Source organism: Silene latifolia, chromosome 11 (genome assembly GCF_048544455.1).
Source record: "Silene latifolia isolate original U9 population chromosome 11, ASM4854445v1, whole genome shotgun sequence".
Lineage (NCBI taxonomy): Eukaryota > Viridiplantae > Streptophyta > Magnoliopsida > Caryophyllales > Caryophyllaceae > Silene > Silene latifolia.
The window spans coordinates 145,679,959-145,687,872 of NC_133536.1; the positions used below are offsets into that span (position 1 = coordinate 145,679,959).

General features: G+C 40.4%; 1 non-coding gene across 1 annotated transcript; it reads right to left on the reverse strand.

Annotated features, from left to right (window-relative positions):
• Nucleotides 1-2,707: 2,707 nt before the first annotated feature.
• Nucleotides 2,708-2,814, reverse strand: LOC141616471 (small nucleolar RNA R71). Its single transcript, XR_012530818.1, has one exon. It is a non-coding gene; the product is annotated as a small nucleolar RNA R71 (small nucleolar RNA).
• Between the last annotated feature and the right edge of the window lie 5,100 nt (nucleotides 2,815-7,914).

Here is a 7,914-nt window from a genome sequence, read left to right on the forward strand (position 1 = left end):
CTTCCCTTGAAAATACCCAAAGTTGGAGACATTAAGTGTAAGGGTAAACCATGGAGTTGAAATGCACTCCATAATCCACTGAATCATCTTCTGAGGGAAATCCAGAGCCACCAACATTTGTCTAATGAAGTCCCATTCAACAAAGTCATATGCCTTCTTGAGGTCCACCTTCATTAAACACCTAGGCGAACAAGCTTTTCTCTTGTATAATCTAACCAAATCATGGCAAATCAGTATGTTATTGATGTGACCATAATTAGCGCATATTTAGCCCCCGAATTAGCCTCGTTCCCATGCTTTTTAGTGCATATTTGGGTCATTTATTATCTTTAGTTCTTTGTTTTGCATATTCTTTGAGATTTTGATCCCTTGGTAGGAAAGGAGTAAGAATCTTGCATTTTCATGGCAAAACGAGACTAAATTGATCGAATCCAATGACCAAGCATCACGGAGAGACAAGATTAGAAGGCCTTTGTACATATGATAGTAGATGAGCAATGTTGAGAAAGGATCCTTGAGTCCCCAAGGAAATCCCCAAGGAATTTATGAAGAAAAGGGAAGAAAAGAAGAAGAAATCTTGCTGAGGCACAATCCGTGCGGATTGACCACAATCCGGCCGTCCTCACCATGCACAATCCGTGCGGATTCACCAGAAGACGCTCGGGTTTGGCCACCACAATCCGCCCGGATTCCCTCAAAGCCGCCCGTTTTCATCCGCCAGAATCCGCCCGTCCCGACCTAAAACCGCTCGGATTCCTCTACAGCGCGACTTCCCCTTCTCCAAGTTACAAAGAAAGAAGCCCTTCCTTCGAAAAATACCGGCTCCTCCCTGCTCAATCTAAAAAGTGTAATTACTAGTTTAGCTCTTAGTTAACCCTAATGCATCCTCCTAATTTCCACTATAAATACCCCATTAGTCTAATTAGAAGAGCATGTTCTTCTTATCAATAATTAGAGTAGTTAATATCAATCAAATCTCTCTTTAGTTTTGTAATCAACAATTAATCAAGTTCTAATACAAGTTTTATTTCGTTAATCTCTCTTTTGTTCATCCTTTATTTTGGGTAATTGAAGATTATTTGGGTTATTATTGGGAGATTGGCAACCTCTCAATCAAGCATCAAGTACTTCTTTTATCTTTGCTTTATTATTGGAATCATTAGTAGGTATAATTCTCTTAATCCCTTTTTAATTATTGTTAATTACTTTCATTTATTCATCATGTTTCATTTTGTTGGTATGATTGACAACCTTGTTAGCATGATCAACATGATAATGAGTGAGTAGTCTCTTAGCTAGGGTTAATGGGTGATTAGGGGAAACCAACATGGGGAATGATTCATGCTTAAATCAATATGCTTTCATGTTTTATTTGCTTGCTTGTTTTGATCTCAACTCATGCACATGTTATGTTTGATGAAATGCGAGCCTATGAATCCTTGCATTTTTTACCCATCACCTACCTTTTCAATGAGACTTGTAAGACATAAACCAACTCGAGTCTCATTAGACCATGCATGTTGTTGAGTAGGGAAGATTAAGTCGACTTGTAGGTGTTGTACAATCTAATCGATTCGGCTCCGGGACCCAAACTTTCCTAGGATTGTAAGATATAACCCAACTCAATCCATCACAACAATAATTGCTTGCTTATAATTTGAGAACATGTATGTATGATCAATTCCCATGATTCCCCTATGACCCCATGACACCCTAGTGCTTTTTATCAATTGTTTACAACCCTTTTAATTCATCTTGCTTGTTTATTTTCATTGCTATTTTAGTTAGTGACCTTCTACATCAACCCAAATTGTGACACCCCTAAGACACCACTAGTTTCAATAGAAATCTCATTTCAATACCCGTCCCTTGGGATCCGACCTTTACTTGCCTCTTTACTAATTGTAGAGTTGTTTGTGAAGCTATAAATTGTGTTTTGATTCGAACGTGACCCAACGACCACACCTTTAATTGTGAACACGAAACGGACCGATCAAAAATGGCGCCGTTGCCGGGGACGGTGTTAGCTTGATTTAGATTTCTTTACATTATTATTAGTTGTGTCTTTTCTTTACCATGGGGAAGTAAAACTCCTCAAGGTTTGTTCTAATTGTTTTCAAGTTGTTTGATATTTTGCATGTCTAGAAGGTCACAAGGTGATTTGTTACCTTTTGATCGTGAAATTGAAAGAACCTTAACAAACAATAGGAGACTTGCTAGGAGGAATTTGAGAGGTATTAGTGAGGTTGTTCAACCAACTATTGAGTTCATCAACCCTTTCGCAATAGAAGGAGAGGAGAACCCATTACACAATTCTACCCAAAATCAACCTAAAATGCCTAAATTGTCGTCACATTCCGTACCCACCGAGGAGAACCTACCCAATGGTACTCCTAAACCACAACATCTAACCGGAAATTTTATTGCCAAATCCGCCTTTATCCAATTAGTCGAAAGGAGCCAATTTGGGGGGATGCCTAGTGAAGACCCTCATTCTCATATGGAAACCTTTTGCGACTATTGTGATGCAATCTCTCAAACCGGTGTGACTCAAGACCAAATTCGATGGGTCTTATTTCCTTTTTCTCTAATTGGCACCGCGAAGCAATGGTTGAAGGGCCTTGATAAGGCCACTCACGGAATAGATTCTTGGAAGAAGTTGGCTCTAGCTTTCTACAAAAAATTCTACCCACCGGAAAAGACTAACATGCTAAGAGCTCAAATTACGGGTTTTAAGCAAAGGGATGAAGAATCTTTGTATGAAGCTTGGGAGCGGTTCAATGGAATTTTTCGCTCATGTCCTCACCATGGACTTAGCGAATGGTTCTTGGTACAACAATTTTGGAACGGTTTATATGAAGATTCAAGGAACATTCTCAATATGAGATCAAATGGAATGTTCACCGAAGTTGATGACAATCAAACATGGAACAAGATTGAGGAAATGGCGGTCCATAATTCACAATATAGTAGACCTCGCAAGGCTACTAGAGGAGGAAAGCATGAAGTGGACTCCGTTACTCAATTGGGTGCTCAACCTAGTGCTCATATTGAAACAATCAATTTGAAGTTTGAAAAAGCTATGGCTAGACTTGAAGAAGTCTCAAAATCACCAAAGCATCATGTTAATGCCATGACGGCATCTTCATCAATCCCAAGTGGGATATGTGAGAATTGTGGAACTTTGGGACATGACCAAAGTGAATGTAGGGGAACAAATGAACAAGTGAATGCTTTCCAAGCATACAAGAGTGGTACCCCTTATTCCAACTATTACAATGAGAACACCAAATTCCATCCAAATCTCTCATACAAAAGCCAAAATGTTCAAAACCCTCAAACAACATACACTCCACCTCCCATGAGAAACCAAAATCAAAGACCCTTTTACAATCAAAACCAAGGTTACCAAAATCAAAATCCATACAATCACCAAAATGACCAAGGTTTTGATGTCCAAAAAGCGGTCCTCCAAATGCAAAAGAATCAACAAGAATTTTTGACTCAAATGCAAAAAGATAGCCAAGCAAAGGAAACAACCATCAACAACATCCTAGCTCACACCAAGATGTTGCAAACCTAATTGACTCAACTAGCATCTTCAAGCTCACAAAGACAAAAGGGGCAATTACCACCTCAAAGTAATCCCCCAAGACATGAAACGGTTAGTTCCATTCACTTGAGAAGTGGTACAAGGTATGAGGCACCGAAGAAGCAAGTTGAGGATGAAGTTGTGGAAGCTAGTGATAAGGAAGAAATTGTGCAAAACTCCAAAGATGGAGAATCATCGTAGGAAGAAAGTTCAAAGAAAAATGAAGACAAGGTCAAGGAGAAGGAGCCCGTTGTGATTAGACTTCCTTTTCCATGTCGTCAAGCCAAGCCCAAATTTGATGATCAACTTGGAAAGTTTATGGAAATTGTGAAGAATTTGGAAGTCTCGATTCCTTTCACGGAATTAATCAATCACGTGCCGGCCTATGCGAAATACATGAAAGATATCCTCACAAAGAAGAAGTCGATCCGGAAACTTGAGACTATCGCCTTCACTAAGGTGAGTAGTGCAATACTTCAAGGGAGTTCACCTCCAAAACTAAAGGATCCGGGAAGCTTCTCAATACCGTGTACCATTGGCGACACAATGATCAACAAAGCCCTATGTGATCTAGGGGCTAGTGTGAGTGTTATGCCGTACTCGGTGAGTAAAAGGTTGGGGATGGGAGAGCTTAAATGCACCAACATCACACTCCAAATGGCCGATAGATCGACGAAGACACCATTAGGGATATGGGAAAATGTCCCCGTGCGAATTGGGAAGTTTTTCATCCCGGTGGACTTTGTCATTGTTGATATGGAGGAAGATTCCAACATTCCAATCATTCTAGGAAGACCTTTCCTACACACCGCGGGTGCGGTGATCGATGTGAAACATGGTGAGCTCACACTAGAAGTGGGAGATGAAAGCATAACCTTTAATCTTGACAAGACTATGAGAGCTCCTCGTTTGCATGAACCGTGTTTCATGATTGATCATTATAGCCGGAAGGATGAGAGGAAGAAATCGGAACTCCAATGGAAGAAGAAAATTGAAGATGCTCCATTCAAAGAGCAAGTGAATTGTGACAAGGAGAGCTTGGAAAGCTCATCAAAATCTATCAAAGAAGAAGAGGATGGCCTCATTGGCCAAGAGAAGAAATTGGGAGAGTTGTCTCCATCAAATCAAGAGATTTTCAATGATCAACTTAATGAAGTTTGTGGTCTTTGGGACGACGAATTTGACGGGATTTTTAATCCCTACATTGGTAATGCCATCGATCAAGATCGACAACAAGGGCAAAGGTCTATTGAAGAGCTTTATAACGATAATGAACAAGCTTTTGATTATTTCTTCAAGGTGTAGAGCAACATCAACAACACCTTGAACATGCCCCCTTGACATCTCATCAAGAATGAGAGTTTAGTGGAGTCCTCCCTAAACCACCATTTGTAAATATTTCTAACTCCCTAACTCGCATTTCAATTCTTGTATTGCATTTTTTGTCATCTTTGGATTTATTTTATTTACTTTGATCAAGATAATTGTCATGTTTGAGAGAAGTGAGGGAGGGACTAACGATTTCAATTGATGTGTAGTGCTTTACCTTAGTGTGGGGATGACATTTGCCTAGGTTATCCTTGCCTAGTAATGCCCCCACAATGAAGAACACAAGATATGAAGAAGAATAGAAGAATGATAAGGGATATGCATTGTACACGGATGGAACTGAATCCGGGTACAAAGGGGTCGAATCCGAGCGGATTCAGGAGAATCCGCCCGTTTGCTTGCAATCCGACCGTACTGGGTAGAAGACGCACGTCCCTATGAGCTGAAATTTTGAAATATTTTTGACTGTAAGAGAATCCGGGCGTCCTGAACAGCAATCCGCCCGTCTCTAGAAATCCGTCCGTCCTGAAAAGAAGACGCCCGTCTTCTAAGCTGAGGAAAACAAGAAAAATTCCTGGACTGAAATTCGTCCGTCTTCTGGAGAATCCGCCCGTCCCGTATCAGCAAATCCGAGCGTCTTCTCTTAAATACGCCCGTCTTTAGGCGAGTTTTATCAAACCCAGAAAGTGCAGAATCCGCCCGTATTGGGCAGAAACCGCACGAATTGCCCCTGCACTTCGAAAATTTCGGTCTTTATAAAACCCCTCCCACCTTCATTCATTCATTCATTCATAACACTACTCAAAAACATCAAAACCCTCATCCTCTCCATCACAAAAACAAAATCCCTCAACTACATTCACCAAAATCAAATCAAACCATCCTTCTAACAACAAATCAATCACTCCTTTTCCAATAACAATCAAAACCAAGCACAAATCTTCAACCTTTGAGTCGATTTTTGAATTCATAAAGGCAAAGCCTTTCACCTTTAAATCGATTTGGGTACACTACAAATTGAAGATTTTTCATTCTTTTCTTGGTTAGTTCATCAATGGCAAGGACTAAGGGAGCAACAAAGGCAACAAAGGCACCAAAGACACTTTCACAAAGGCAGAAGGCTCTTCAAGCAAAGAAAGCATTGGCTATGGTGGTAGCAACCCCAAACTTGGAAGTGCAACAACAACAACAACCTTCTATGGGAGCAACAACATCTACTACTCCGGAAATCGATCAACTCTTGCATTATCCGGAGGTAACTTTTATTTCCAAAACCAATAGAGATACTTTTGCCAAGTTTGCTAGGAAATCACTTCAATCCACCAAATTTATTTGTGAAGATACCTTAGATAAATTAGGTGTCCTTGAGCAAACTAGAGCCTTTTTCAAAGCAATGGGGTTGAAGAAATTGTTTGAAACAAAGGAATTGACATACCCCTCCCTAATCTTGGAGTTTTTGAGTTCTTTGAAAGTCACCAAAGTTGAGACTAGGGAGAATCTCGAGTTTCGTCTAGCTAATGTTAGTAGATGCATTTCCTTTAGGGAATTGGGTGAAATTTTGGGTCTTAGTGATGAACCGAGTTATTTCAAGAATTATGGAAAGTATGACCCCGACCCTCTTTGGGAGGCAATTTCCGGAAGGAAATTTGAGGACTTTTATGCGAGTCGTGCTCTTTTGGTCCACCATCCGGGCATAAGAGTATGGCACAAGGTCATAGGAAACACCATTGATTGTGGGAAGAAAGGCACTACCGTTATTGTCAATGGCGGCTTAGTCACTATCCTAGCCAAATACTTTGATCCTAACTTCAAAAAGGATAGCAAGTATGAAGCAAAGGAGGGTGGTCATCTTGTTGATATGCATACTATGATAAACAAGTACAAGTGGGTTGCCCATAACCCTCTTGACACCAAGTATGGATGGCTCACCAGTGAAGCTAAATCGTTTACTTTGCCTTCAAAGATTTGTCGTCTAAGTGTCCACCGGACCAATTATCTACTTCCCCTTTCTAAAGAGGCCGAGTATATTATCCAACAACAAAAGGGTGAACTTGAAATGCCCTCCTCTTCCATTATCATACCACCTTACCCTTTTGAGTACCAAGGGTTCAAGCCGGAAGGAGTTGAAGCTAGAAATGATTATGTGACTCTTCTCATGCAAGCAATGCACAAGCAAGCCTTTGAGGATCGGAAAAATGCTTACTTGGCTCAATATCCACCCCTCCTACACTTAGCTAGGCAAGGACTACTTGATCCATCATGTCCTTTGCCTTGTTGGGCGGATAGAGAAGTCCTATTTCCGGGTGCATCTAGGGTCGTGTCGGGTGACAATGAGGTTGTTGGTAATGAAGAAGTTGATGATAACATTGGTGAAGAAGCAAGTGAAGAAGGAGGAGAGGATGGTGAGCAAGATGAAGAAGAAAGTGAAGAAGCAAATGAAGAGGGAAGTGGCGATGAGACCACTTCTAATGAGGAAAATGATGATGGAGATGATATGATGGAAGATTAGCAAGCCTTGGAGGCTCCTACCCTCTCATGGTTTGTCTATTTCTCTCTTTGTTTTAAATATTTTTCTTGATCATTGTTGGAGTAGTCCTAGCACCATAGAGGACTCACACCTCGGTACCATTGAGGTGTTCTCATTTTATTGTTCCCATTTTCAAAATCCAAAATGACAAATTAGTTTCATCCATTGCATAGTGTGTGCATGAACTACACCCATCCTTAAGACATTAGCAATAGTGTCTCACTCGGTTTGGGGAAGTTAATGCATACACAACGGGAGGTAATCTAAATTATCCTCTCCGTCATAACAAAAACCATGCATCATGTAGTGTAGCTTAGAATAGATTGCATTTAGTATAGAAATCATGCATCATCTTTGCATAATTTCCATCATTTTGGCCATTGAGGACAATGCCCATATTAGTGTGGGGATGGGAATTCTAACATTTAACTCTTATTCAAAAATCCAAAAAAATTGAAAAATTTCG